We start from the raw sequence: 27146 nt of genomic DNA on the forward strand, positions 1-27146 counted from the left end.
GTTGAATCCCCACCTAGTTAGAAAGCCATAGGACACCCGGCATCCAGAAGTCTGGACTCCCAACCTGCTGCTCTTCTGGGTGCCGTCCCCTCCCCTAGCTCACACACTGAGAGACTAAAAGGGGAAAAGAGTGGATATGGAAGGCCCCTGGATTCTCTGCTTTTCTCCGAAATGGTTATGAGGACTGAGCCAGATTATATAATATGTAGCTAGGAAAGGATTTATCAAAGTCTAAGCACTGTCCAACAAAACAAGAGATTATTATTATGAAATTATAGACTCAAGATTCCCTTGGCACAGTCTGACTCTCCCCAGGGAATTAATGGTAAGCCAGACTGTGTACGAATGGTGGGGGAGGCAGTTAGAAGACTAAGCCCAAATCATCTCCCTGCAAGTCTTAGCCAGGTGGCCATTAACTCAGTCCCCTGCCTCCCCTGCCTTCTACCCCCAGGCCTCCAAGTGCCTGAACTTGTTGACCGCTGAACCGTCCTGATTTGTCTGAGACGGGGGTTTCCTGAATTAATAGCTGTCTGACAAGACTCACTAGCACCTGCAACATTGCCATTGTGTTGTTGTTTTGTTTGTTTTTTTTTACACTTCTGTCTCCCCCTGTACCCTGAACCACTATTCTCAGTCTCAGCCCAGGGGCTGGCCTGTGCACAGCTAGACTCAAATACACCGCACCCTGTGCCTCTGTCCATGGTTCTGAAATATATTTGTGCACTGGGACAAGGCTATTTCTCCTAAGCCTGGGATACTTATTGGTTCATCCAGGAATTTATTCAATACCATCATTAGTTAACTTTGACTGTCCAATAAACCATCCAAAATGTAACAGCTTAAAATAAAAACATTAATTTTTTTCTCACAATCTGTGGGTGACCTAGACCATTTTGGTTGGGGCCATCTTGGCCGTCTGTGGTCAGCCAGTGGTTTGACTGAAGCTGGTTGAACTACGATGGCCTCCCTCATATGTGATTGAGAAGATGTTGGATGGGGCACATCAGTTACCTCCTGAGCAATCTCTTGAGCATGTTAGCTCAGGCTTATTTGTATGGTGAACTCAGTGCTCCAAGGCTACATGAGAAGGCAAGATCCAATGCTTAAGTTGTTTTCAAGTCTCTGCTGCACTTGTTAATGTTCTGTTGTCCAAGGCGAGTCACATGGACAAGTTCTGAGTCAGTGTGGAAGAAGAGTCCCCAGAGGGAACACATGAAGGCAAATGACTGTGGCTGGTTTTTTAAAAAACAATCTGCCTCTTCTTCCATTACCCTGAACCCTCAAAGCACCATGAGGCTACAAACAATGGGTTGACCTTCTGGTGACCCCACAGAGAGACAAGTTTGTCCCAGAGCTGTTTTAAGCTGAGAATCACCTAGCCTCTGTTGAAATCACTTTCATAATTGTATCAGGAACAATTAAAAGCCCTCTTTGAGCTCTCCCTCTAACAATCAAGGCCACACCTCCAGTTCTTTCTGTATCAGAGAAGTACATCTTTTTTTCACTTCTAAATGGACAAAAAATCTTCTGAATTGCAAGCCTTTTCAATAATATTCAGCAATAATTTTTTTGAGTTGTGCATGTCTGGGCAGTAAATGTCTCAGCAACCTTCTTGGATGAATGCAGAAGAGATCTAGAGTGCAGTAGAATTCCCTGGCCCCCAACTCCCCAGAAGGAAGGAGGTTCTAGAGAACACCTTCTAGGGGCCAGACCCTTACATAAATTCTCATTTAGTCCTCACAGCTGTCACTCCTTGAGAATGTTCATGGAGGAAAAACTGAGGTGGGAGAGATTCAGTATCTAGGCCAAAGTCACAGAGGTGGCAAAGTTGCATGGCAAGAATTCAGACTTAGGAAGTGTGACCTCAAAGTCAAAGTTCTTTCCAACACTGCCATCACCTCAGGGCCGCAGTGTTTAGTCTTAGGGTCTGTGGGCACAGGGTCTTTGATCCCAGGTCTGCCTCCAGTTCCTGTGTGACACTGAGACACTCCTAGTCCCTTTTGAGCTTCTATTGTCTCATTTGCAATACGGCCATCAGAATACCTATACTTGCTACTCCAGGCTCAGATGGGGCAAATGCAAACATCGTTGGGCTGTTCCCCTATACTGTGAAGAGCAAGGTCAGTTGACCTCTTTGTGGAGTGACCTTGGCATCACCTTTCAAAATTTTAAATGTGTGTCTTCTTTGATCTGGTAGTTCTACTTCTAAGAATCCATGTTAAAGAAATATATGTACATGTGAGTTAGGGTATGTGCACAGAGATGTTTATTTCAGCATTGTTTATAATAGCAGGGGGGGAAAAAAAGCCTAGAAATGATGTAAATGCCAAAATGAATTACACCTATCCATGCTGCAGCAAAGCTATTTGTCATTTTTATTTACTTATATATTGAAGATCTAATTGACTTTCTTAAGTGATTCATGAATTGGGCAACATCCCATCTAGCAAGTAGAGAGAGGCTCCCTATTCATCATGTTTCAAGGTAAGGAAAGACTTATTGATGAGGACATGTGTCCAAGATGTATTATTTAAAAAGAATATAGTAGGGATGCCTGGGTGGTTCAGCTGGTTAAGCATCCAACTCTTGATTTCAGCTCAGGTCATGATCTCATGGGTTGTGAGATCGAGCTCCACGTCAGGCTTCAAGCTCAGCGGGAAGTTGGCTTGAGATTCTCTCTCTCCCTCTCCTTCTGCCCCTCCCACCGCTCACGCGCATGCTCACTCTTTTTTTAAAAAAAGAATATAGTAGACCTATAAATAATGACACAGAAAAGCCACCGAAACATATTTTAAGTAAAAAATACATTTTAGCATGATATATAAATTTATATATGCTTATTTAGGTTGAGAGAGAGAGAAGGAAAACCATTTGGAAGGAAACACAGCAAGAAATGGTTAACAATTACTGCCTCTAGCAATTGTAAGGAGATTATGAGTTAGTTTTTTGCTGTTGATTTGGTTTTCCTTTCTATATTTCTATATTATTGAACATGTTCACACAAATATTATATTTTTTAATGTAAAGAAAGAGTGCAATTCTAATGCTGGAAGAAACTTCAAAGATAACTCTGGCCCATGGAGAGAAAGCTTGTGACAGTCATATAGCCAACCATTGGTAGAGTCAGGCTGAAACGCTGGCCTCTCAATGACAAGCCCAGCCTGGTTTCCCTCATAAGGGCAAGGCCTTCAGAAAGCATATAAGCCATATAAACCTGAAGAATAGCCAGTGTTGTACAAGGGGAAAATCCTGGTCAGAGGGCAGTAAATGGCCTTTGGCCTTGGCACAGCCACCTATCTACTGGACCAAGTCACTTAACTTCCCTGAGTCCTATTTTCAGCATCTGTAAAATGAGACTGATTATGTCCACCTTCCAGGGTTATTCTAAGCTTCAAATAAGATAGGCAGCAGGTCTTGGCAGGAAAACATGAACTTGAACCCTAGACAGGTCTGTGTTCAATTATGCAGTCCCCTTCTCTGAACACCGGAACCAGCAAAACCCACTTTACTGGGTTGCTGGCGAACTAAAGCAACAAAATTAGTGTCAAACACTTGGCACGGTCTAGCGACTCCATGCAGAAGCCATCATCATGATGTAAAAGCTCAGTGAGGACTGACAGGTTTGCAAGGCTCACACCAAGTCTCGAGGTCTTGTGATTTCTGGGTTGCTAGCCCTCCTGGCCTCCCCTTCCCATCTTCCCTCCTCCTTGAGGCAGGATGCAAATTCCCTGATGCTCCATGACTCCAACTCACGGGGGAAATACTCTCTGACACAGCTTCTCCATTGGCCAAGTACAAAAGGCAGCTATACACTTATGATCCCCACAGATGCAGAGCCTCCCCCACGGGGAGAGGGACATGCTTGGGATCTGGAACCAGACAGGGACAGATTCACATCTTGAATCAGCCCTTTACAGGTTTAAGAACATTTTGACTTGATTCTGCAAACAAGAGGGAGCCATGGCAGGCTGTTAAGAGAATGACCTGATTTGGGAGAAAATTGTGTTCTTTTCTCTATATATGAATACTTGTCTTTGTTCACGGCCTCAGGAATGAAAAAAAGGCAATGCTTCCCTGTGTATTTTAGGATGGATAGAATCTGCGCTGTTGTCTCTTCTCTAGCCAGTCCGGGACTGGCTAAACGAGAGTGAGAGACAGGTCACCTACCTAGCAGCAAGATATTACAATATCAGAGGGAGGCTTGAGTTTGGGGATTGGCCAGGGGCTTGGAGCAAGGGAGAGGTCTTCCCAATCCCCTTGCTGTGCTCAGGGAAAAACACCCTGGCGTCCTGGGTCAGGCCTCTGCTCAGCACATAACCTTCGTGCACCTCTAGCAATTCTCCCTGATCCCCCTTAGTCCCTGGTTTGGCTCTCCTCCCTCAGGGCACCTCAGACACACTAGATGCACAACACGGATTGCACTGAACTGTATCGGGGAAATCAGGAATTGCTGCATGGCGGGCCCTCGCTGACCTGCCGGCAGCAAGGTAGAGAAAGACATCTGAGCTCTGGGACTGACTCTGGGGGTGGGAGAGGCACAACTTTGCATTCAGCTGGAGCCCGTTTTTCACCCTGAGCACAAGAGTGGTCCATCAGAGCCACCATGAGCTGCCCCCTTCACACCTCTCATAAAGACAATTTCTCTCTGTGTCCTGGACTCAAGGGCCAGCCATGGCCTCAGTCCTGTGTGCGTCCCCGAGGAGCAGCCTCACCCCCCTCCCAGCTCCAGTCACCACCACCACCACCCCCAGCCACCGTCTACTACTAGAGCTTATGACCCCCCCACCGAAAACGCATGGCATGACCACACAAAGCCACGGTGAGTCAGTAGATGTGTGACTCCGACTGCGAGGATGGCAGGACTCAGAGCAGGGAAAGCCCTGACCAGTCGGGCTCACCAGAGCCGCGGGGTTCTGTCTCTCAGCAAGAGCCTGGCCCGGGCTACAGGCCAGCCGGCAGGATTTATGACCAAGGTCCCAACTGGAATGGCTTTCCCTGTTCGGGTCTTTAAATTAAGGCATGAAGGGGGTGGCTCTGAAAAGACCCACAGTTGTTTAATCACCGAGGCTCTAAGCAGAGACAACGATAGCTCTCAGTGCATAAAGTAAAGGTAAAGTAAATGTATATTCAGGAAAAAAAGAGAGAGATAACAGCTCTCTTGAGTTTTCTTCTTCTATTAAGCCTTTGTTTCTAAGTTTGGATAGGGGTCTCTGCTGTTCACTTCAAATGTTTGCAAGGGCAGGGTGGGGGGTGGGCACCTGGGTGGCTCAGTAGGTTGAGTGTCGCTTGATTTTGGCTCCAGGCATGATTCAGGGTCATGAGATCAAGCCCCGCGTGGGGCTCAGCTCAGGGTCTGCTTGAGATTCTCTTTCTCCCTTTTCCCCTCCCCCCATTCCTGTGCTCTATAAATAAATAAATAAATACATAAATACATAAATAAATAAATAAATCTTTTTCAAAAAATGTTTGCAAGAGGATTTGCTGTTTTGTTTCTGTTGAAGTTCTTGACCTACCCCAGAAGAGGAGGGTGGGGAAACTCCATGGAGCCTTCTTAGTCAGAGTGGGGTGTCTGGACCAGTAGTATTGGCACGTCCTGGGAGCTTGTTAGAAATGCAGAGTCTCAGGCCCCACCCCAGACCTACTGAATCAGAGTCCACATTTTAGTAAGTTCCCCAGGTGTTTCCGGTGTGGCGGGGCGAGGGCTCCCCAAGTAGGGTACACTCGGGCCCGCAGCAGGCATAACGATCAGAGGTAATACGAGGGTGAACATTTACGATGTTCATAGCTAACTTTAATGTCCTTTTATAGCAAATGATGCATCGCTTACAGAAGTGGTAAATTGACATCAATTGGTGTGTTTTAAAAATGAGTCAACTTAAAGGAATATCCACTGATGAATAGTAGGGAGGGTTCACATATGATGATCCCCTCCAAGGGGGCATGGGATGACTCTTCCTAGAAGTGCTGATCTAGCACGGCCCTCAAGCCAGCTGTGGTGAGGACACAGCTGTGCATAGAGAGACGGGGACTTGCCAAAGTCGCTCAACAGAGTGTGGCGGAGGCAGCCCAAGGCTGCATCCAGGTCAGCAGGGCACCCCCCCCCCCCGCCTTAAAGCCAATCGCCCAGCTGCAGATCTGAGCCACAGCAGCATCAGGAACTGGGACATTTGCAGGTGACACGAGGCAAATGAGCAGTGCAAATGGCTATTACTAAAAACGAAGGTATCACATGGCCTGGGGTGGCCAAGGATGAGTCATTTCAAGATGAGCTGGCTCCCTCCACCCAGGGACCACGGGGCACCCAATTCTTCACTCATGAATAAACACTTTAAACTGCTCTGCATAGGCTGAGAAGCCGAATGTGTTCTCAGTGTCACCTGGTGAAGTTTCGCGAGTAGGAAATCTGAGCAAGTTAGAAAGGAGTGGCTCGTTGACCTTCAACCTGGTGTGTGGAGGTTTGCTCAGATTTCTGGGATAAGGACATTCAGCTGCATCCCAAAATTGAAACAAAAACCTTCATAGTATTTTAAAGTTTTCTCAGCCCTATTCGGATTACCTGTGGTTCAGTACCGTCAGTACCTGTCCATTTTTCTACTTTTTCCTTTTTAAAGTTGCAAAATTTGCTGTCAAATCTCCATTGACTAGTTCCTAGCTCCTTATCTTGGCATTCAATGCCGTCATCAATATGGCCTCAATCTAGCTTTCCATCCACACCACTTTCTAGCCCAAATATACCATGAACAACATGTGGCCAAACCACACCCACCTTCTGCAACCTCCCCACCTCACATTCCACAAAAGCTGTGTCATCTGCCTAGAATTCCCCCTCCACCGTTAAAATCCTTCTCCTTCAAGTTGCAATTTAAATGCCCTTTCTTCCAGGAAGCCTCTTTGGATTATCCCCAAGCCCTTTTGGGAACTCCCATAGCCCTCTACTGCTACCTTGTTACAGCATTTAGAAGAGGACTTGAATGACAATCTCCAGGGTTGTGGCTGGGTTTTCCCTTATCTCTGTGTTCCTGGCTTCCTTGCCGGACTCCCAGGAATCCTACCAGAATTAAAGGACCCAGACAAGTCCTGGGTTTGATTCCTAGCTCGCTGGCAATACTAGTTAGGGTATGACACTGGGCCAGTGTACTCATCTGTAAAATGGAACATGAATCACTTGTTTGTAGGGAAGTCATGAAAATGAAATGAGGTGGCATGTACAGCGTGCTGTCACTTACTGCCCAGCACCGGCTAGTATGTCAGAGCTCTCATTACTGCCGTGGGTAATAACCAAAGTTAATGCTATTTGGAGTGAAAGGCAGATTCTGGGTCCCTGGGACATCCCGTCCACCTCCAGGGGCCCCTCTGCCTGGCTGTGCCTCCTTCACATTCCAGCCCCCAGGCCTGCCCCAAACCCTCCCCCTTTGCTGCGTCTTCAGTAAACACCACAGGCATTTAAGGGGTCTGCAGTCTTAGCTGGGCTAAGAAACAGTGATCCGGTCCCAGCTCTCATCTCCCTGGGGGAAGGAACCCAGGCGCCAAGGGAAGGAGGTACTTGCCGGAGGGCTCAGTAACTGCAGCTCTCAGACCCTGAGGGGCGTGTGGAGTGGGGGCAGTGTTCTGTGGTTTCCAGAGTGCCATTTCCTCCCCCCCCCCAGTCTGGCACAGAGTTGGCTGCTAAAATGCTGCTGAACTTCTTCTCTGTTTTCAAAAAAACAATGACCTTTCTGAGTCAACATCATTTTCAACACACTCATAAAAGAGAAGCATAACTTTCAGGTCTCTCTTCTCTGAGCTGGAAGGAGACCTTGGGGCAAGGAAATTTTCCACCGTGGGCTGGGGCTTGGAACAGAACGTGGAGCAGGCTGTCCAAGCCTGCCCAGGACAGTGCACAGGTGAGCTCTGTGGGAACAAGCCAGGCGCTGCCCCTCCCAGCTGTCCGGCCGGCCCTGCAGGTGAGAGGGGGCTGGGGGCAGCTAAGACATCAGACAGGTGTATCGGGCTGGAGTTCAGCCCTGAGGAGCAGAAGCAGGGTAGGACACCTGAGCCAGACACCAAGGAACCAAGAATGAGAGAGAGATGGAGTTGAGCCAGCCGGGAAGGAGCTAGGGAGGGGACAACTCAAGGGGCAGCCGTAGGAGTAGAATAGCAGGTAGGACTCTTCAAGGACTCATGATGAACATCAGCTCCTGTGACCCTTAGAGCACCCCTATGAGGGAGGCTCTCTTCTCATACCCTCTTCACTGCTGGGATCAAGGTTCTGTTTTAAACATCACACAGCCCCCCTTGATCTAAAAGAAAGAAAAACGTTCAAGTGCTCAGTTGAGGGTGGGACAAGGGAGTGGGGCTTAGAGTGCAGGGAGGTCTGCATGAGCCCAGCCTGAGATGCTCGTGCCTTTGGGGTAAAGCATTGAGTGAGCATGCAAGAAGGGAAGAGGAAGAGGGAGAATGAGCTGTTCTCTACCTGGATGGGCGGTGATCAGACACACTGCCTGCCCTTCCCTAGCAGAGTTTTGGGCCCCCCCTGAACTGGGTTAGATCTAACTGAAAAAGGCAGGATCTGGCTAAGAGATGTGGCAGCTGCTCAAGAAAAACCTGAGAGGCTCCCCGCTGGGGAGGACCTGAGTGGTTTTTCTTTTAACCCAGTCAACAGTCTGGATTTTTTTTTAACTCCAAGGAATCCATTTTATGAGACCAGGGTTAGGGAGACAGGGTGAAGGTCAAAGCTGTAGCTTACCCAGGCAGCAGGCTTTTAACATGTATTATATTCTTTCTGTGGGGCTTGATACAGGCAAAAGTTCATAAAGATTAAAAGGGCAAGGAACCTATACACTGTAATGGCAGACTTCATCTGGAGAATTCCTGATGTTAGTTGGTATAGTGCATTCACTGCTTTAATGGCCCCAACTACACACACACACACACACACACACACACACACACACCCCACATCCGCAGCCATTGCTATATGACTTTCACTGAAAAGCTGGAGATGATTTCCCCATCCTTAACTCTGGGCTAGTTTTATGACTTCCCCTGGCCAGTGGAATACGGCCGAAGTGATCCATTGTCATTTTCAAGTTGGAGCCTCACTGGCGTGAGCAGATCCCAACTACCTGCTGGGGAATGAGAAACACAAGGTGCAGAATCCAGTTGCTTCAGTTACCAAAGACGAGGCCATCCTAGATCAGCCAGTAGCCAGCCGACCCCAGACTTGAGAGAACCCCAGCCAAGAACAGCCTGGCCTCCCTGAGGCTGAACCCATACCTGACAGCAATCAGCAGTGTTGTGTGTCTAGGAGGTTTGGGGGTTGTTTCTAATACAACATTACTGTAGCAATAGACAACTGATACAATGTATTAGTTTTCATCTGATACTTGGGCATGAAGAGCTACAGTCCCTAATGCTCCCCATCACAAGTATGGCTCTCTAAGAAAACTTAGCCAGAAAATACTTGGAAGACACAAGCTGTTTGTTGGCTCCTAAATTTTAAATTAAGGCTAAGACCCATTTTCTGCATTCTGAGACAACATACGACCTAAACAATCAATTATTGCACTAGTTAAACATTCTTAAATCAGTTGAACTTCCAGCTCATCTCTGCTTCCTCTCAAAACCTTTACTAAAATCACAGAAAAGAGGTTGTAAAAGGATAAATACCAAAAAAGGAGGGGCGGGGGAATGAAAGAGAAGACAGAAATAAGATCTTAAGAAAAGTTTGGAAGGTAAGAAACAAGAGGCAAAACTGATGGAATGACTCAGGTCTCAATCTTTTCTGTCTACAAGAGCCTCCAAGGACTGAGCCAAAAGAGGGAAGCAGGTTGTGCACTGAAACTCAGGACAGTCTCAGGAATCCAAACTATCAGGCTGGGGTGCTGGGAGGGGCTGAAAATTACACACCCGATTGGAAGTCACGCTCCACCGTAGTGGAGGGGTAAGCCGGGAAAGAGGGAGGAGGGTGTCCACGAAATAGGGGAGCCAACAGAGGAGAAATGCCCCAAAATAAACAAATAAAAGCTACCAGGAAGATGCTGGAGGGAGGTCCGGGAGGGTCGCTGCACAATGGACCAGAAGACCTCCCTACCCCCGTTCTGATCAGAGCAGAAGGTAAAGAGCTCCAGAAAGCATGTGTCCATGGGAAGAAAATAAAACTGAACTACTATCTGATGTTTTAACCATACTTAGAGGAGCTTTGCAATTCTTTTGGAGAATTTGGAGGTCAATTAGTAATAGGAATAGAGAAAACTAAACGAACAACAAAAAAAGAGGAAATTATTATCTGCAGAAAAACTTGAAGTTATAGAAAAAAGGAAATGTGTTCATAGTACACTACGTACATGGCTCAGCTGTGAACAATATTTAAATCGTCATAGTAGTGTAAACACTGAATATTGATATACTACCAGCATTTGTGGTAGAACTATACTGGGGGGGGGGGGGGGCAGAAAATGCATGTGCGCATGTATAAGAAAGCTAAATGCTATCATGCAAAGCCAACAGATAATATTTACAATGGAAAAAACTCAGAAAATAGATGTATAATCACAGTATTCAAAAAATATGGAGATGAAAAATGCAGAGAAAAGACGTGACTGCACACAGAGCAGCCTGCCCTCCGCTGTCCCTGACAGCCCCAGCAAGACCACGGCATGAGGCAGCAGCTTCTGACCACCCGCCCCGACCCGGAAGGATGGCAGGTCAGGTTCAACATCCCAAAGCAGTCCTCCAGGTCATTTCAAAATCAGGCTTCCTCCAATTGATCCCTCCCGGGGAGCTATCAGGCCGGCCACTTCCTGGTGTCAGCCAAGAGGAGGGAAGAAATTCATTTGCTGGGTCTGGTTGTGGCTAAATGAAATCAAAGACAGAGGGGGCACCTTCTGCAAAGGAGAGAAACCGTTCACCGGGGACAGCCACAAAGGACAGACAGGAGGAAACGTGAAGGAAGGCAGAGACTAGGAAACCCTCAAAGCTATCCCTCCTCACCTCACAGATGGGGGAAACCAAGGCACAGAGAGAGGAAACAATTTGCTCAAGGTCACTTAGTCCTTTAAGGGAAGACTCTGAATTATAATGATAAAACCCAGCACTTATAAAGTGCTTACAGTATACAAAGCCCTTAATATATATGTACTCCCCCAAAACTGTGATCCAAGGATCCCTGTATATTATATGAGGATCTCCATTTTACAGATGAAGAAACTGAGGCTCAGAGGTTTAATTAAGTCCTTCAATATCACAAACATCTAGTATGTGGGAAAACTGGAACTGGAACACCATCTGATCACGGCAGTCAAATTCCTAAGCCATGGATCTTAGCACAGGACTACGCTGCCTCTTGGAGTTAGAATCAGGTATCCCTTGCTATAAGCCAGGGCCCAGCCTGCTGCCCCCCAATGCACAGTTGTGCCCAAACCCTGCGGGGTTATGCCCCTGCCCTCCCTCTGTGGGGCATATCTGTTTCTCCCTTCATCTTTGTCAGTCCCTTTCTATATTTCCTTCTCCATGAGTGTCCGTTTCCATCACTGCCTCTCCCTGTGTCTCTTTATCACTGTTTCTCTGTCTCTATGTCAGTGTTTAGCTTTGTTCTGTGTGTGCGTGTCTCTGGTGTTTATGTGTATCTGTCTGTCTCTATCTCCCCCTGAATACCTGAGAAACAGCATTCTGTGGTGGATGGATGGATGGATGGATGGATGGATGGATGGATGGAGGGAGGGCGGGCTACCTCCATCCACAAACAGCAGACATGGGAATGAGCAAGCACATCCCAGCCCAAGGATCGCTGGCAGCCAAGTCTCACTGAGCCATTGATCTGTCTCACCCTCTAATGCCCTCCCTCCCCAAGGCCTGTGCATTCCATTTCCGTCTTAACCCAAAGCTGCTTCCCCAGGGCTTGGTGGCTTGCATACAGTTTTATTGTTGATACAGATCTTTATCTGCCTTGGGCTTATAACTGACATTTAAATTACTCTGCAAACAACGAATCAATATTTATGGATTCTTGGACCGGTGCATTTGCCAAACCTGGTGTCCTAAGTTTCTCCCAGGCCAAAGGGGGACATGAGTCAAGGTCAAGGCTTTATCTAATTAGAAATGGGGGACCTGGGTCTGCCTCTAAGCAAAGGTCTTGAATCAGAGTACAGCTGGGTGCTCCTAGACCATCTAACTAGAGCAAGGCAGCTTGCCATGGGAAACGCAGTTCACTTCACAAACAGTGGGCATTTCCTGTGTGCAAAGCACCACGTTAAGCCTATAGGAGAGACAAGGATAATAAAATCAGGTCTACCCTTTAGAGGTTTCTACACTGGGAGGAGACAGAGGTACACATAGGTGACTACAAGCAGATTATACCAAAGGTTGCAACAGAGGTCCAAACCCAGTACGCGGGGAGACAGACAAAGGAAAAGTGGAGGTTCCTGGAGGGCTCCCTGGAGGAGGAAGGACATTCCAGGAGAGGAAAACAGCCAGGGTCAATAAGACCCAGAGTTACAGAACAGGTTTCAGGGCTGGAAGAGCTTTGTGGGTAAAGTGTCATAGAAAGGTAAACTGAGGCCTGAACGTAGCGAACTCGGGACACCAAACTGAGGCTCATGGCTTGCCTCCTGTGGGCAAGAGCCATGGGAGGTCTTTGAGATAGGGAAGCACCCCGAAGGAGCTGTGCTTTGAGTTCTCTGGAAGCCGTGGGAAGCATGGCAATCAGTGGGAAGTGGGGCCTCCCGGGGGTGAGTGGGAGGGCCGGGCCCCTGGGGCGCTCCGTGGTAGAACTCCCCCCATCCCTAAGCCTCGCTCCCCAGGGTACCACAGGATGGCTGGGCCCTGTGTTTCTCCACCTTGTCAGCATGGCCCTCACCCGCCTTGAGAAAAAGAGCAAACATGAGATGGATGCTTCTGGGGCCTTTTGGAGCTGAGTTATGGAGCTGGCCTTCATCGTGAGGCCAGACCATTTATCACCCTGGTGAATTTAAGCTCTGGTTCCAGGAAAAAAGACAAGCAATCTCTTGTCCCTGCATCAGCACAGACATATACGTTCCCAGGCGACCATTTATTTGTCCAGCTGCCCTTACCGGCTCAGCTGCAGAGACCCTCAAGCTGCAACTTCCCTTGTGGGATCCCTCCCGGCGCAGCGCACAGTCTGGGCATCTCAGGGGGTGGCGGCTGAGCTTTTGGAGTTTGGGGGGGAGGCTGTGCGATCTGGAGGTGCCGCAAGAGCTGCTTCTCCATTGGGCGCACTGAGCACAGTACACCAGGCCCGCGATGCATGGGGAGACCCATGAGCATGTTGAAAAACCTTTTAAAATCTGAAGAAGACAAACACATTCATCTTGAGACCAACAAAGTCATAAAAATATAATTTTTAATAGTTTTTAATGAAGAAATGGGGCCCGTGAAGGCCAAAGGCCCAGAGCCCATGAAAATCAGAAAATGACCCTGCTGCCCAGACCAAGGCACCCAAGTTTCAATCTTCTTTCAGTGGAAATGGAAAGAGCCAAGCAGAGCTGGACTCAGATCCCACGTACATCCCTTGGTGGCTCTAATTCCCTCTCTGCACCTCGCTCTCCTCCTCCCTGAAATGGGCTAATGAGCTGCACCTCACAGGTGGCCTGAGGAAGCTGGAGCTGTGCACAGTGTCCAACAGAAAGGCACCCGTACCTCCAATTCGTGCCCACTTGCTCAAGTTCCATCTTCTCTGGGAAGTTGTCCTGGCCGCGCTAAGCCTCCATGTTGTCTGCTCCTGAATGTCTGGGGCTGTTGGTGGCAAAGAGCCTCCAGGAGCCTCAGCCTATCTCCGTGGTTCTCAGCTGGGCTGGATCCAGGCCACAGGTAGCAGGTGCTGGGTCTGGGGAGGCTGTCCGGGTCACAGCAGCTGTCACCCCCCTGAGAGCAGGAACCACATCTTACACATTCTGTTTCTGCAGCATCAGGCACAGAGCTGTACGCAGGAGGGGTTCTGTGACCATTAGTTGGTCAGGGAATCTCTAAAATTTAGTGTTGAGGGTCCTTGTGGTTTTCTGTCATGCTTAAAACTCCTCATGGCTGCACACTTGGGCTTGCCCAACTTCCTGAGCCTGCCTTACAACCAATCTCCCTCCTCCAGGCTCTGGCCACATGCAAGCCTCAGGACCTTTGCACATGCTCTCTGCGCCTCCAGGAATGCCCTTCTGCCCACAGTCTGCATGGCACCTCATTCCTCAGGTGTCATCTAGACATCACCTCCACAGAGGGGCCTCCCCAAAATGGATCCTTCCATTATTTCTTTTAGCTCTGAACCTGACCATGTCTTCATGGTACTCAACACAAGTTTACTGTCTCTCTCTCTCAACACATGAAAGTTCCTTGAGAGCAGAAACTTGGCCAATTTAAATCACTACTATTTTACATAACCTAACACAGGGACAAACTCTGAAAAATATTTGTCAAATGAATAAATGGATAAATAAATCCTTTCTCTTATTAGGAATATCTTATTACTCAAAAAAAAAGAGAGGGAGAGAAAAGAAGAATATCTTTTACTCTATTCTGAGCAGGTGCTGAGGCACCATGAGAGGTTCCTGGGCCCAGGCCCCCCTGTGCCTTAGCAAGGTGACCCCTGCAGCCTGAGCACTGGGCTTGGGTGGCCAGGTATGTGGGGGAGGGCCGGGACCCTGTCAGGGGTAGGGGGACTCCCAGACCCTGACCCCTCGCTTAAGGGGCTGATCCCCCACTAGGGGAAACAAGACATTTTGAGGGTCCAATATGGGCCCTCCATGCACGGAATGCAATGCTGGGATTCTTACCAAACTTCACTAGACCCTTAGCCTGGCTGATTATCATGTCCTTGTCTGAAAGAATTTGATTTCACCCATTCAACCAACAAGTATCTATTAAGCTCCTCCAATGTGCCAGACACTGTGCTTAGGGGGACTGTTCAGTGTTGAACAAAAGCAGCTACTTTCTGTTTGTGGTTAATAAAGAATATAGACGGCAGATCAATCGGAAAAAAAGTAAGTGGGGCAAGACACAACCAGAATATAAGATCTAGAAGGATTCTTAGACTTACGACTGACTAGTATGTGTCAGAATGGCCTGGAGTGCCCGTGACCCTCCTCGGAGTTCCTGGCCTGGGCCTTTCCACCAGACCCGACCACCTGACTGGAGGGCAGGTGTGGAGAGGGGAGGTGCCCATGCAGGGATGAGGGGCAGGTGGGAGGAGCCCACATGCGCCACTGAGGGAAGAGCACTCTTTGAGTAAGGGTTACTACCTCGGGAGTCAAGGCTTATCTCTGTCCTCCCAGCTAGCCAAGTATTGTGGGGGTACACCCTCCCCCGCGCCCCTGCCCTTGGGCCCCGAGACGATCAGGCAGAGAGCTGGGAAAGGTGCGTGAGGGCCTCGTCTGGGCCCTTCAGAGACAAATGCTGCCTTAGCCACCTGCACCTCCTGCCCAGATGGGCTGCAGGCTTGTGTGTGAGTGTGAATGCGTGTGCAGATATACATGTGCGAGTGTGACTAGGAGTGTGTGTGTGTGTGTGTGTGTGTGTGTGTGTGTGTGTGAATAACCGTGGCTGGGTGTGTCTGAGTGTGACTGCGTGCGGATGTGTGTGTGCCTGTGCCGGCTGAGTGTGAGTGCACACAGCTGGGCCCCTCCCGCCCTCTCCCTCCTCTCTGGAAGGAAGCTGCAGGGAAGGGGCCAGATGGTCTCCTCTGACCTGCTATTTATCATCCCGGCAAAAGCTTATTCAGTTTAATGCTCTTCGGCAATTCATTTAAGGGCTCTGTTTGTTTCTGCTGATGAGGACTGTTAATTTGCACAGCGGTCTCATTAGGCCTAAACCACCAATTAATTCCTTTTGTTCTCATTAAATGGCTGATTCCTAAACATTTCTCGGACAACAATGGGCCTCCCGAGCAGAGCCGCCACCGCGAGGGTGGCGCGGAGCAGGTACGGATGGGGGGCTCTTCTGGTCCCCGTCCCCGGCACAGCCAGCCACCCCGGCCGAGCTTTGTAAACACTCGGGGCCTGCCAGCCACGGCCAGGCCCCAAATCCAGGCTCTGGACCGTGGCCTGGGAGGGTCGGGGCAAAGCAGGCAAAGGACAAGGGTGAGGTACCCAGCAGGGAACATCCCCTGGCTCCCTGGGAGCCCCTGGAGCAGGCGATGGGCAGGTGTGTGCGCCCCCCTCCCCCGGCTGCAGTGACAGCCCTCCGCGGCGCTGAGCCTGCAGCTTTTGTCTGCTGGAGATGCCAGACTTATGCCCTGGAGTCTGGGGCACAGAAGCAGGTGGGGTGGGAGGGTGGGTGGTCCTGAGGTTGCATCAAGCCATCCGCCGGAGTCCCTGCGTGGGCTGAGCGAGATCACCCCCACCCCCTCTGGGGCTCAGTTTCCTCCTCGGAGCAGAGGGCGTTGAACTACCAGCAGAATGTTTCTTTCCAAACCGCTGAGCCATTTTTTAATCGATTGCAGGCTCACACAGATGCCCCATGTATACAGTAGCTAAAAGCTGAGCTGCTCTAGTTGGAGTCCCCCTCTTTTGGTCTCCCCTTTGCAAGGCGCTCCCCCTCTTCCCCATCCCCTCCCCTCCATAGAGGGGCGTTCGGGGATTCTCCTGAGTACGCTGCAGGGCTCCTAGCGTGGAAGCCTCTGGACTAGCTAGCCATTCTCTGGGGGTCCCAGGGCCGGGTTCTCAAGGAGCTTCAAGGGCCTGGACCCCCACTCAGTTTCCCCTATGTTAAGGCAGCGAAGTGGTTGCCAACCCTGCCCTGCTGAGAGGAAGGCAGGGTCATGGGACGTGGGAGTGAACGAGATAAGGCACGGCCAGCACCACGGAAAATTCCAGCGAGGTACAGCTGGATGGGCACCCAGAGCTTGAGTTCCCCACACCACCACTTCCTAGCTGTTACTTAACCTCCAGGTTTCCTCATCTGTAAAGTGGGGATAAGAGAAGTACCTCCCTCCTCGTGATGGGATGAGGATTAAATTAGTCCGTACCCAAGTGCTTGGCAGAATTCCTGGCATGCAGTAATTGCTCTAATAAATGTTAGCTAATAGATACTCCTAATTCTTAGTAACCAGACAATGACCTGCCTCGCTTCCTTTTTCAGCCTTACACGCACCGCCACCCCCAACACACACACACTCCTTCACTCCTCCCTCACTCCAACCTGCCAAGCTGTAGCCAGCTCCCATCCCCTGGGCTGTTCTGTGTCAGCTCATTGGACCTGAACCACCCTCACCCCCACATGGAGTTACTAGATTTAGCAAATACGAAGATAAGATGCGAGTTAAATTTGAATTTCAGATAAACAATGGAAAATTTTTTTATATAAGTATGCTCCAAATACAAGATGGGTTATACTTATCCTGAAATTATGTACTTATCTAGAATTAAAATGTAGTGGGGCATCTGTATTTTATCTGGCAGCCCTACGCCCAACCCATGTCTGGTGAACTTCCACTCATCCTTCCACACTCAAATCAAGCAACACCTCCTCCAGGAAGACTTCCCTGATGGCCTGTTGATGCAGGTTCCTCTTGTTCGTGCTCTCACGGTTCCCTGAGCTGGATGACCCCTACCCAGCTCTGATCACCACTGTTCACAATGCTTTGTAATCAGTAATTCACATGTCCATCCCTCCCGCTATCTTTTGAGCCCCTTGGGGTGGTACGGAAGGAATTCATCTAGTACACCCTTCTCCAAACCTGTTCGCCTCTGTTTCCCATATTCAGTGTGCTCTGTATGTGGACAGGGAGCTCCTTTCTGTCCCCACCACCCGTCCAGGGATGGCAACCAGGAGATGGGGCCAGGGCGGAGATTAGTTTGCCAACCAACATGTCCATTCTCCTTCTTCCTTAGTCACAAAGCTCTGTCTGGGACAGCATGGCACCCAGCTTAAAGACATTTCCCAGCCTCCCTTGCAACTAGGCAAGGCCATGTAATTAAGTGACAGTCAATGAGTGTTGTGTAGGAATTCCAGGAGGGCTGAGAGGTGGTGACTTTGTCCTTCCCCTTCCATATTTCCTGTTGCTTGGAATGCAGATGTGCTGGCTGGAACTCCAACAACCATCTTGGACTATGAGGTGAACTTGAGGATTGTGAAACAGAAAGATAAAAGGAGCCGGGCCTGGATTACTTTATGGAGTCAGCATTCCAGCCCTTTCTCCTATACCACTGGGGCCTGTGAAATTTTACTCTACTTGCAAGCTAACAGGTTAGCCTGTCCCAGTTTTGTGGATGCTAGCAGAAGACACTAGCCTCCCAGGTCAGAAAAAAAGGGACTTTATCATCCATGACACAGCAGGCAGCATGAATTGCATGTTCATGTCTGTTCCCATTAGGTCCGCTTGTCCCTGATCCGCTTGGGGCCATGTGGAGCCGTCCATGCAGATGCTGCAGATGCAGTGGATTTGTGTCCCAGCTGCAGAACCTCGAGCTTTATAATGGGGCTACTAGCAAACCTGCCCAACCTTTGCCCCTTTGACACATTATCCTTCCTGGAGAGCCAAGAAATCTACCCTTTGACTCTCAGAACGGTGATCTATCTATCTTCCAAGTCTCTTCGCTATAAAACATGCTTGAAAACATGGTCTGGAACAGAAGCTGCCCGGGGCTCTGCTTGTAAGGTGTGACAAACCGTAGGAGGCCCACGGAGCACAGTCTCCCCCTGTACCTGCAGAGGTCTCTCGGGAGAGCGACAACTCCTGTGTTGAAGCCGCCATCATTCAGCTGTTCTGTGCAGCTGAGCCAGACTGTAAATGATACAACAAGAAAGCTTGTTCTGTGTTCTTTTAAAGCTTGTATCTGTGTGTTCTCTGCGCAAGGGAGCCCTAGAGGAAAACACCCTACCCCAAGCTGCGCCCTCAAAACCAGCACATTTGTCTTTAACAAGCCTACAATAAAGCAACGACTGCATTCATTATGGAAAGACTCATCTTTTCCTCCCCGTTTAATCATCAAAGACCTAGAAGAACCATGATGGACCTCAGAACAGCCACCTCAATATGACTGTGCTTCAGAGTGTCTGGCTACATTTCCGCCGGCGTGGAATACCTGCCCTGGGGTGAATACACGGCTCATGGTGAGGAATTGTAGAAATAACTCAAGAAAGCACATTATGACTCTGTTGGCCCCCATAGCAGAATGACGGTGCTGTCTGCCCTGATTCCCGTCTTTTTGGCAACAGCATCCTCACTGCTCTGGGGAGAGTCCCTCCAGCTCATCTAACTGGTGAGGTTGTGGAGGACACAGCCAACCAGCGTACCCAGACCTGGCCACAGTGCCGGGGTGGGCGCGTGACTCATCCTGAGCTGACAGAGGCCTTCCCAGGCACCACTGGATTTGAGACAAGGACGGAAAGTCTGGATGGGAGTTACGGTGGTCAGGGTGCTCAATCCTGTCAAGAAAACCAACCTGGGAGGTTAATGCTGAGGTGAGATGACAGAAGGCGAGGGTTCTGTTGGTGACGGTGGTCAGATGCCTGGGGGGCCAATGCCCTATGCTTTCCCAAGGTCGATCCCGTAAGTCAGTGAAGCCCCTCTTTTGCCAGATTGGTTAGAAATGGCTCACCATGAATTGCAGCTTAGGATCTGAAGGACCCAGGTGGGTCTGGGGACTTGAGACAGGCCAACTGGCCTCCTCCGTCCACTCCATGTCAGCCTTTGGAGGAAGGCAAAGAAACACATAACCAGCCCACCTATGCTGATGATCTGTGTACGACACCATAGAGACCACACCAGTGGAGGCGTGCCTCAGATCACAAGGTTCAGAGAAGATCAGAAAGCTCCCAGCCCGTCTCCATCCCACGGTGACTGAACCCATGGAGTGAACCAGGAAGGGAGGCCTCGGCTGACTTCTGTTACCTGCTGGCGTGAACCCAGTCTCAACCCGAGCCCATCAAAGCCCGCCCCAGGAAAGCAGGTGCTACGTGCTCGCTCCACATTATTAGAATTCATTTCCATATGTTCCTTTCGTCTTCTCTCCAGGATAATTGTTCTTCTGGGGCTCAGGGCGTGGGAGGGCAGGAGGTGTGCACTCCTGTTTATCAACTCACTAAATGCCTGCTTTAAGTTAAACCCACACCACATGCTGGCTCACACAGGAATAATATCAAGACTGACTGTTTGCCTGCCTTCTACTATTAATGCCAGTCTGATTTAAACCTGCTTTTCTTTCTCATCTGGGGACACCCATTCTGGAAACTTTGAGCAATAACCTAGTTCCTACAGCTCCCAAGTTTGGGAGCCTCTCCTCAGCTCAAGAGGACAGAGATTAGATGGTCCCTTTGTATCCTTTACTTTTTCTTTTTTTAGATTTTATTTATTTATTGGACAGAGAGAGACAGCGAGAGAGGGAACACAAGCAGGGGGAGCGGGAGAGGGGGAAGCAGGATCCCTACTGAGCAGGGAGCCCGATGCGGGGCTCGATCCCAGGACCCCGGGACCATGACCTGAGCCGAAGGCAGACGCTTAACGACTGAGCCACCCAGGCACCCCTGTATCCCTTACTCTTAGCCAACCCTATTCCAACAGCGTGTCTGCCTCATCATCAGCAAGCCACCATGGTGCCATCTCCGTGCTGGGCTCAGTGCTCAATCCTTCACATCCATCGCCTCCTCTCATCTGACCTAATCCTCCCAATAAACCTGAGAGAGGTATGATCAGCACTTTCCAGAGGAGAAAACCGAGGTTCGGAGAGGGAAGCAGAGTGCCCTGTTCAAGGTCATGCCTCTGGCAGGTGGCAACACTGGCCCTCCTGCCCCCACATTAAGGCCACACGCTCTCCCCAGTGGTTTGCCATCAATCTGGTTTCGATTTTCAGCTGCTCCCCCACCTGACCTGTGGCCCACGGGGCAGGATCATAGCTGTTCTGTACGCACAGGATCCAGCCTTAAATGCGGACCCTACCCGTGGCCACTCCCCTAGAGGGATGTGATCCACAGGAACACAGAGTCTGTTGCCGCCCCCAATCTGAGCTTCAGTTGCTTCCATTGACTGAAATGTGCCCATCAATCCTTTGGGCGAAGGTGTATGGTCCCTTGACATCCCCTTCGAAATGTACAGATTCTCCATGTATCAGTTGTCTATCACTGCCAAACAAACAGTCCCAAAGCTTAGTGGATGGAGTCAAACAAGCGCCATTCTGTGGCTCAGCAATTTGGGCTGGGCTTTTCTGGGTGGTTCTTCTGCTGGTTTCTCCTGGGATCACTCACGCAGCTATACTCACCAGCCGGCTGTCCAGGGCTGAATGATTTAAGATGACCGTGATGTGGTGGTTGGTTCTCATTGTCACCTGGGGCTCTAACCAGTGACAATGGAAGTGGCAAGACCTCTGGAGGCCTAAGCTCAGAAATCCCATGGTACCTCTTCCATTTGGTTGGAAATGTGGTCAGTCAGAGTGAGCCGTGGGAGTGGAGAAATAGACTCCCCTTCTCAGTGGTGTGAAGGAGCCTTACATACAGAGATGGGAGGACTTTGGTTTTGCAACCTGCCACTCACAAGAAGGTTAGTGCCTCTAAAGGGGGTTTTCTCAACCTCACTACTACCAACGTGTTGGGACAGAAAATTCAGACGATTCTTCCCTCTGGGGGCCGTTCTGTGCACAGTAGGGAATACGGCAGTGTCTCTGGCCTTGCCCACTAGACGCCAAGACCATCACTTCCACCCTGCACCCAGCAGTGACAACCAAAACCATCTGCAGGCCTTGCCTGATATCTGCTTGGGGGCACTGTCCCTGTTTGAGGACCACCGCTCTAAACCGAGGGCGCCAGAGAAGCAATTCACTCAGCCCCTCTCAGGGGGTCCCCCTGGGGCCTAGGATGTGCTGTCCTCAGAGCTGACCAGTCAATAGAGAGGGGACTTGGGGTGGGGAGCAAGAGGTGCAATTTGGAAAGGCAGCCCCCATCTTTGCCCGCGCTGCTCAGCACAGACTCTCATGCCCAGGTCAATGCCAGGAGGCACTGTCTCAGTCCCGCCAGCCTGTGGCAGGAGAAGGAGCCCTGTGCAGTGGGTCTGACCTTGGCTGTGTTCTTGCCCCCTGTGTGCTCACCAAGAGCCTCTCATTGAGCTGCCCCCTGCCCCACCAGCTCACTTGGTAAGGCCAGGGGAGTCCAGCTGGAGGGACTGGCCGTCACTGTCGCCAAGCTCCTGCCGGCCCTCTCCCCAGGTGGGCTGGGGCCCATCCTAAGTGGATGGAGCCCTGGAATCACAGACCTGCTGCCAACCTGCCCACGAGTGGCATCGCTGCCTGAGGTCCGCACAGCTGATCATCCAGCAGATGCGGCCAACTCCACCTTCAAAGGACGCACTCACCCTGCTCCCACGGCTACCACTTGTTACCAGGCTCTGCGTGCCTCAACTACAGAGTCTTCCCTCTGGGCTTCCTAGTCCCTGGCCCTTGCTACTACCTTCTGGGTTCCATCCAGCAGCTATCTGGTCCTGTTAAAACATAAGTGTGCCCACGGCACATTCCTGTTCAAATCTCTAATGGTTCCTCTGTTCTCGGAAATGAAACCCAAGTCTTCACTGTGTACAGCGTAGAAGGCCCTGAAGGACCTGGCCCCTATTGCTCCTTGACTTGACCTCTTACCTCCCTTCACCTGGCTCACTCTGCTCTGGCCACACTTTCCTTGCTGTTCTTCAGACACACTCCTGCCCCAGGGCCTTTGCACTCGCCCTTTTGTCTACCATGCTCTTCCTCCACATATTCACAGGTTCCCTCTTCATATCCTCTGGTGTTTTCTCAAAGTCAACATTTCAGAGGAGCTTCCTCTGGTCCTTCTTTCAAAAGTGTCACTCACATTTCCTTCCTCAGCTGTATTCTGTCCATAGCACTTACCACATCCTGACATATGATCCATCCTATTTTATGTTTGTTGTCTGCCTCCCAATGGAGCTCCACAAGGGCAGGGATTTGGTTTCTTCATTCACTGCTGTATCCCCAGTTCCTAAAACAGTGCTGGGCACATAGACGGGGCTCAATACAAATTTGCTTAATAAGTGATTGATTGATTAATTGATTGATTAAATGAATAAATAAATCCCTGCAGGATAGAATGCCTACAGGATCTGGAACCAGCCTGAGTTTTTTAGGCCCCCTTTGTGCATGGTGTCTGGGTGACCTGGAGGACCTCATTTCAGCCTCAGGTCTCTGGCCCCCACCCCAGCCAGGCCTTCCAGGATCCAGCTCCCTTTTCCTCCTTCCCTGCCCCCCCCATACCCCCCCAGACTCTCCCCTGCCCTCTGCTAGGAGCCTAGCAGGCCTGGCTGTGATGTCTGTCCAGTTCTACCAGCCCTGAGATGACAGGCCACACGGGGGTTCCATCTAGGGAACTCTGAGGCACCTGGTACTGGGCAGGAGGGAGAGGGGAGGAACCAGGCTGGAGGGGGTAATGTTACAGAGCAAAGGTGGGGGGCAGAAGGACACATCACAATTTGGCCAAAGTGGGGGCTGGTCCTGACACCCACATCCTCAGCCACATGTTACAGGTGCAAACACACACACGCGTGCGCACACACACACACACACACACACACATCCCCAGCGTCAGTCCCTCCTTCTCTCTCCAGTGTCTCCCACGCCTTTCATAGACTGAGAAGTGGCTCAGGGTGCCGGCCACCCAGCCCCAAGTGGGGCATGAGGAGCCAGAGCAGGACACCGCATGCTCTCAGCCCTCTCCGGAGGGTGACTCTCCCGCATGTTCTAGGCAAGGAAACACCCAGAAGGACTCCTTTGCTTTTTGACCTTAAGCTCATACGCCCTATTTGAAAATGTTTACACCAGCATTTACTTGCTTTTATAATTAAAAAGGAAACTAGTTAAATATTAGATAAAACAAATGATTGTGAGAGAAAAGAATTTGATTTTTTTTAAGTAGAAGGAGAGAGACAGAGAAAGGACCGAAGGACAGGAAGGGGGGGGGCTAGCTCCCGGTCCCATGCGAGACAGGGGGTGCCCCCATCCCCAACACTGACCACACGTAGACGCTGGAAAGGGCTCCTTCTGCTGATGCTGCTCTGTTCACGCTCACTGATGGGGTAGACAGAAAACGTATATTACGGCCACGTGTTCACTGAGCTCCCTCCAGCCGGCCAGGCCTCCCCCCACACCTCCCATCCTCCACTCAGCTACCCATTCTCCCTCCTCCAGGACAGGTGGCTTCTTCTGGGGAGGGAGGGGGCTCGCTTGACGCATAAGCAGCACAGCTGAGGGCGAGGGTGAGGGAAGAGGCAGAGAGAAGGCCCTGGGCTGGGGGGACAGGGGCCCGGGGGCACTGGGGGGGCGGGGGAGTGCTGCACCAGGGGAGCGGGTACGAGAGCATTGATGGCTTATTAAGTGTTGCTGTGGACTATGCATTTGGGAAGCTCTCTTAATATCCTTTGGGAAACTTGAGTAAAGAATGATTTTTTTTTTTTTAATTACTGAGAATTGTTGAACTCTTCTTCCTAAAGGTCACACTCCCTGAGGCTCCTAAGGACGACACAAGTATTTAAATAGCGCCTTTGCCTTCGGGTTGACGGAGGCTTTGCACGTATTAGCTCACAGCCACAACAAACCCAGGAAGCAAACAATGTCATTACCTCCAATTTTCAGGTCAGGAAGCTCAGCCTCAGAGCAGGACAACCAGAATCAGAAGACTGAGCAAGGGAGAAGTGGAGCCGGGCTGTGCCCCCCAAGTCCCGTGTGCCTCCCACAGCACACACTGCCTCCCTCTGACCTGTGAGCTCGGAGCAGTGGTCCCTGGTCGTGGGCACAGCAGAGTCACCTGGAAAGTTTGCAGAAAAGGCACATTCCCTGGTTTCTCCCTCCCCCGCTAAGAGATTTGGATTCAGTAGGTGTGGGGCAGGGCCTGGGCAAGAGGATTTTGATCAAGTGAAAATCTCATGTTAAGTAAAAGCAATCTTGAGCAAAAGGAACAAAGCTGGAAGCATCATGCTTCCAGATTTAAAACTGTATTACAAGCTATGGTAAGCAAAGTGGTAGGTACTGGCATATAAACACATAGTTCAACGGAAAGGAGTAGAGAGCCCAGAAAGAAAACCATGCATATATGATCAACGAATTTTCAACAAAGGCACCAAGAATACTCAATGGGGAAAGAATAGTCTCTTCAGTAAAGGGTGTTGGGAACACTGGCTATCCATATACAAAAGAATGAAGTTGGGTCCTTATTTTACATCATACACAAAAATCAATTCAACATGGATTAAAGATTTAAACATAAGATCTGAAACCATGAGAAAAACTCCCTGACATTGGTCTCGGTGATGATTTTTTGGATTTCCCACCAGAAGCACAGGCAAAAACAAAAACAAACGGGACTACAACAGACTAAAAAGTTTCCAAAGGAAAAAGTGACCTACTTATTGGGAGAGAATATTTATGAACCAAATATCTGATAAGGGGTTAATATGCAAAATATATAAGGAATTCATACAACTCAAGAGCAGAAAAACAAACAATTCAATTTTAAAATGGGCAAAGGAGGGGCGCCTGGGTGGCTCAGTCGGTTATGTATCCAACTTTTGATTTCATCTCAGGTCATGCTCTCAGGGTTGTGAGATCAAGCCCCACCTTGAGCTCCGTGCTCAACAGGGAGTCTGTTTGAGATTCTCTCTCTCCCTCTCCTTCTGCCTCTTCCCCAGCCCTCTCTCTCTCTCTGTCTCTCTTGCTAAAATAAACAAATAACTCTTAAAAATTAAAAAACAAAAAATAAAATGGGCAAAGGATCTGAACAGACATGTTTCTAAAGAAAACATACCTGTGGCCAACAAGTACATGAAAAGGTGCTCCATATCACTCATCATCAGGGAAATGCAAATCAAAACCACAATGAGGCATCACCTCATATGTGTCACAATGGCCATTATTAAAGTCAAAAGATAAGTGTTGACAAGGATGTGGAGGAAAGGGAACCCTTGTACCCTGTTGGTGGGAACATAAATTGATGCAACCATATGGAAAACAGTATGGAGGTCCCTCAAAATAACAAAGAAAACCCCAGAATTGTCATAGGATCTAGCAATCCCACTTCAGGGTGTATATCCGAAGGAAATAAAATCACTATCTACAGGGCGCCTGGGTGGCTCAGTTGGTTAAGCGACTGCCTTCGGCTCAGGTCATGATCCTGGAGTCCGGGGATCGCGTCCCACATCGGGCTCCCTGCTCAGCAGGGAATCTGCTTCTCCCTCTGACCCTCTTCCCTCTCGTGCTCTCTATCTCTCATTCTCCCTCTCTCAGATAAATAAAATCTTTAAAAAAAATCACTATCTACAAAAGGCATCTGCAGTCCCATGTTCATTGCAGCTTTATTCAGTAGCCAAGAAATGGAAACAGTGTAAGTGTCCATCGACAGATGAGTGGATAAAGAAAGATGTGGCATATATAGACAATGGAATATCACTCAGCCTTAAAGAAGAAGGGAAGCTTGCCATTTGCAACTCCACGGGTGGACCCGGCAGACATTACATTAAGTGAAATAAACCAGACACAGAAAGACAAATATCAAATGATCTCACTTACATTTGGAATCTTAAAAAAACAAAACAAAACAAAACAAGTTGAGCTCATCCTAACAGAGAGTAGGATGGCAGTTACCAGAGGCTGGGAGATGGGGGAAAGGGGAGATATTAATCAAAAGGTACAAACTTTCAGTTACAAAATGAGTAAGTTCTGAAGACCTGGTATACAGAATGGTGACTACAGTTAATAATGATGTATACTTGAAATTTGCTAAGAGAGTAGATCTCAAGTGTTTTCAAAACACACACACACAAATAATATAACTAATGTGAGGTAATGGATATGTTAATTAGCTGGATTGTGGTAATGGTTTCACAATGGATGCATATATCAAAACATCACATTGTACACCTTAAATATGTATGATTTTTATTTGTCAATCAGACTGCAATAAAGCTGGCGGGAAGATTTAATGTAGATTGGCCCCGAGACCAAACTTGAAGAAACACTGAGAGAGGTGTGGGGATCACGTAGTTCTAGAGTGGGCTGGGTCACTCCCCCAAGCACAGGGGTGGCCTCACAGCGGCAAGGGTCACTGGGGAGCCCTCCAGAGGCAGGCAGTTCTGATGACCTGAGCCAAGAGGGTGGGTCAATCACTGTGCCCACCACACTGCGGGTCCATGGAGCTCAGGGTAACGGGACACGTAGGCCATTTGAATGAGGGTCTCAGAC

General features: G+C 49.5%; 1 long non-coding RNA gene across 2 annotated transcripts; it reads right to left on the reverse strand.

The window, feature by feature from the left end:
- Positions 1-13020: 13020 nt before the first annotated feature.
- Positions 13021-25753, reverse strand: LOC112833427 (uncharacterized). Of its 2 annotated transcripts, none has more exons than XR_003210623.2 (3): positions 25714-25753; positions 13636-13860; positions 13021-13283 (listed from the first exon to the last, which is right to left on the reverse strand). It is a non-coding gene; the product is annotated as an uncharacterized lncRNA (long non-coding RNA). The 2 variants fall into 2 exon arrangements; XR_012373772.1 differs by having other exon boundaries at positions 13636-13915; positions 25714-25752.
- Between the last annotated feature and the right edge of the window lie 1393 nt (positions 25754-27146).

The sequence above is a fragment of the Callorhinus ursinus genome, unplaced genomic scaffold (genome assembly GCF_003265705.2).
Source record: "Callorhinus ursinus isolate GAN/ISIS: 27379988/994484 unplaced genomic scaffold, GSC_fseal_2.0 scaffold25, whole genome shotgun sequence".
Lineage (NCBI taxonomy): Eukaryota > Metazoa > Chordata > Mammalia > Carnivora > Otariidae > Callorhinus > Callorhinus ursinus.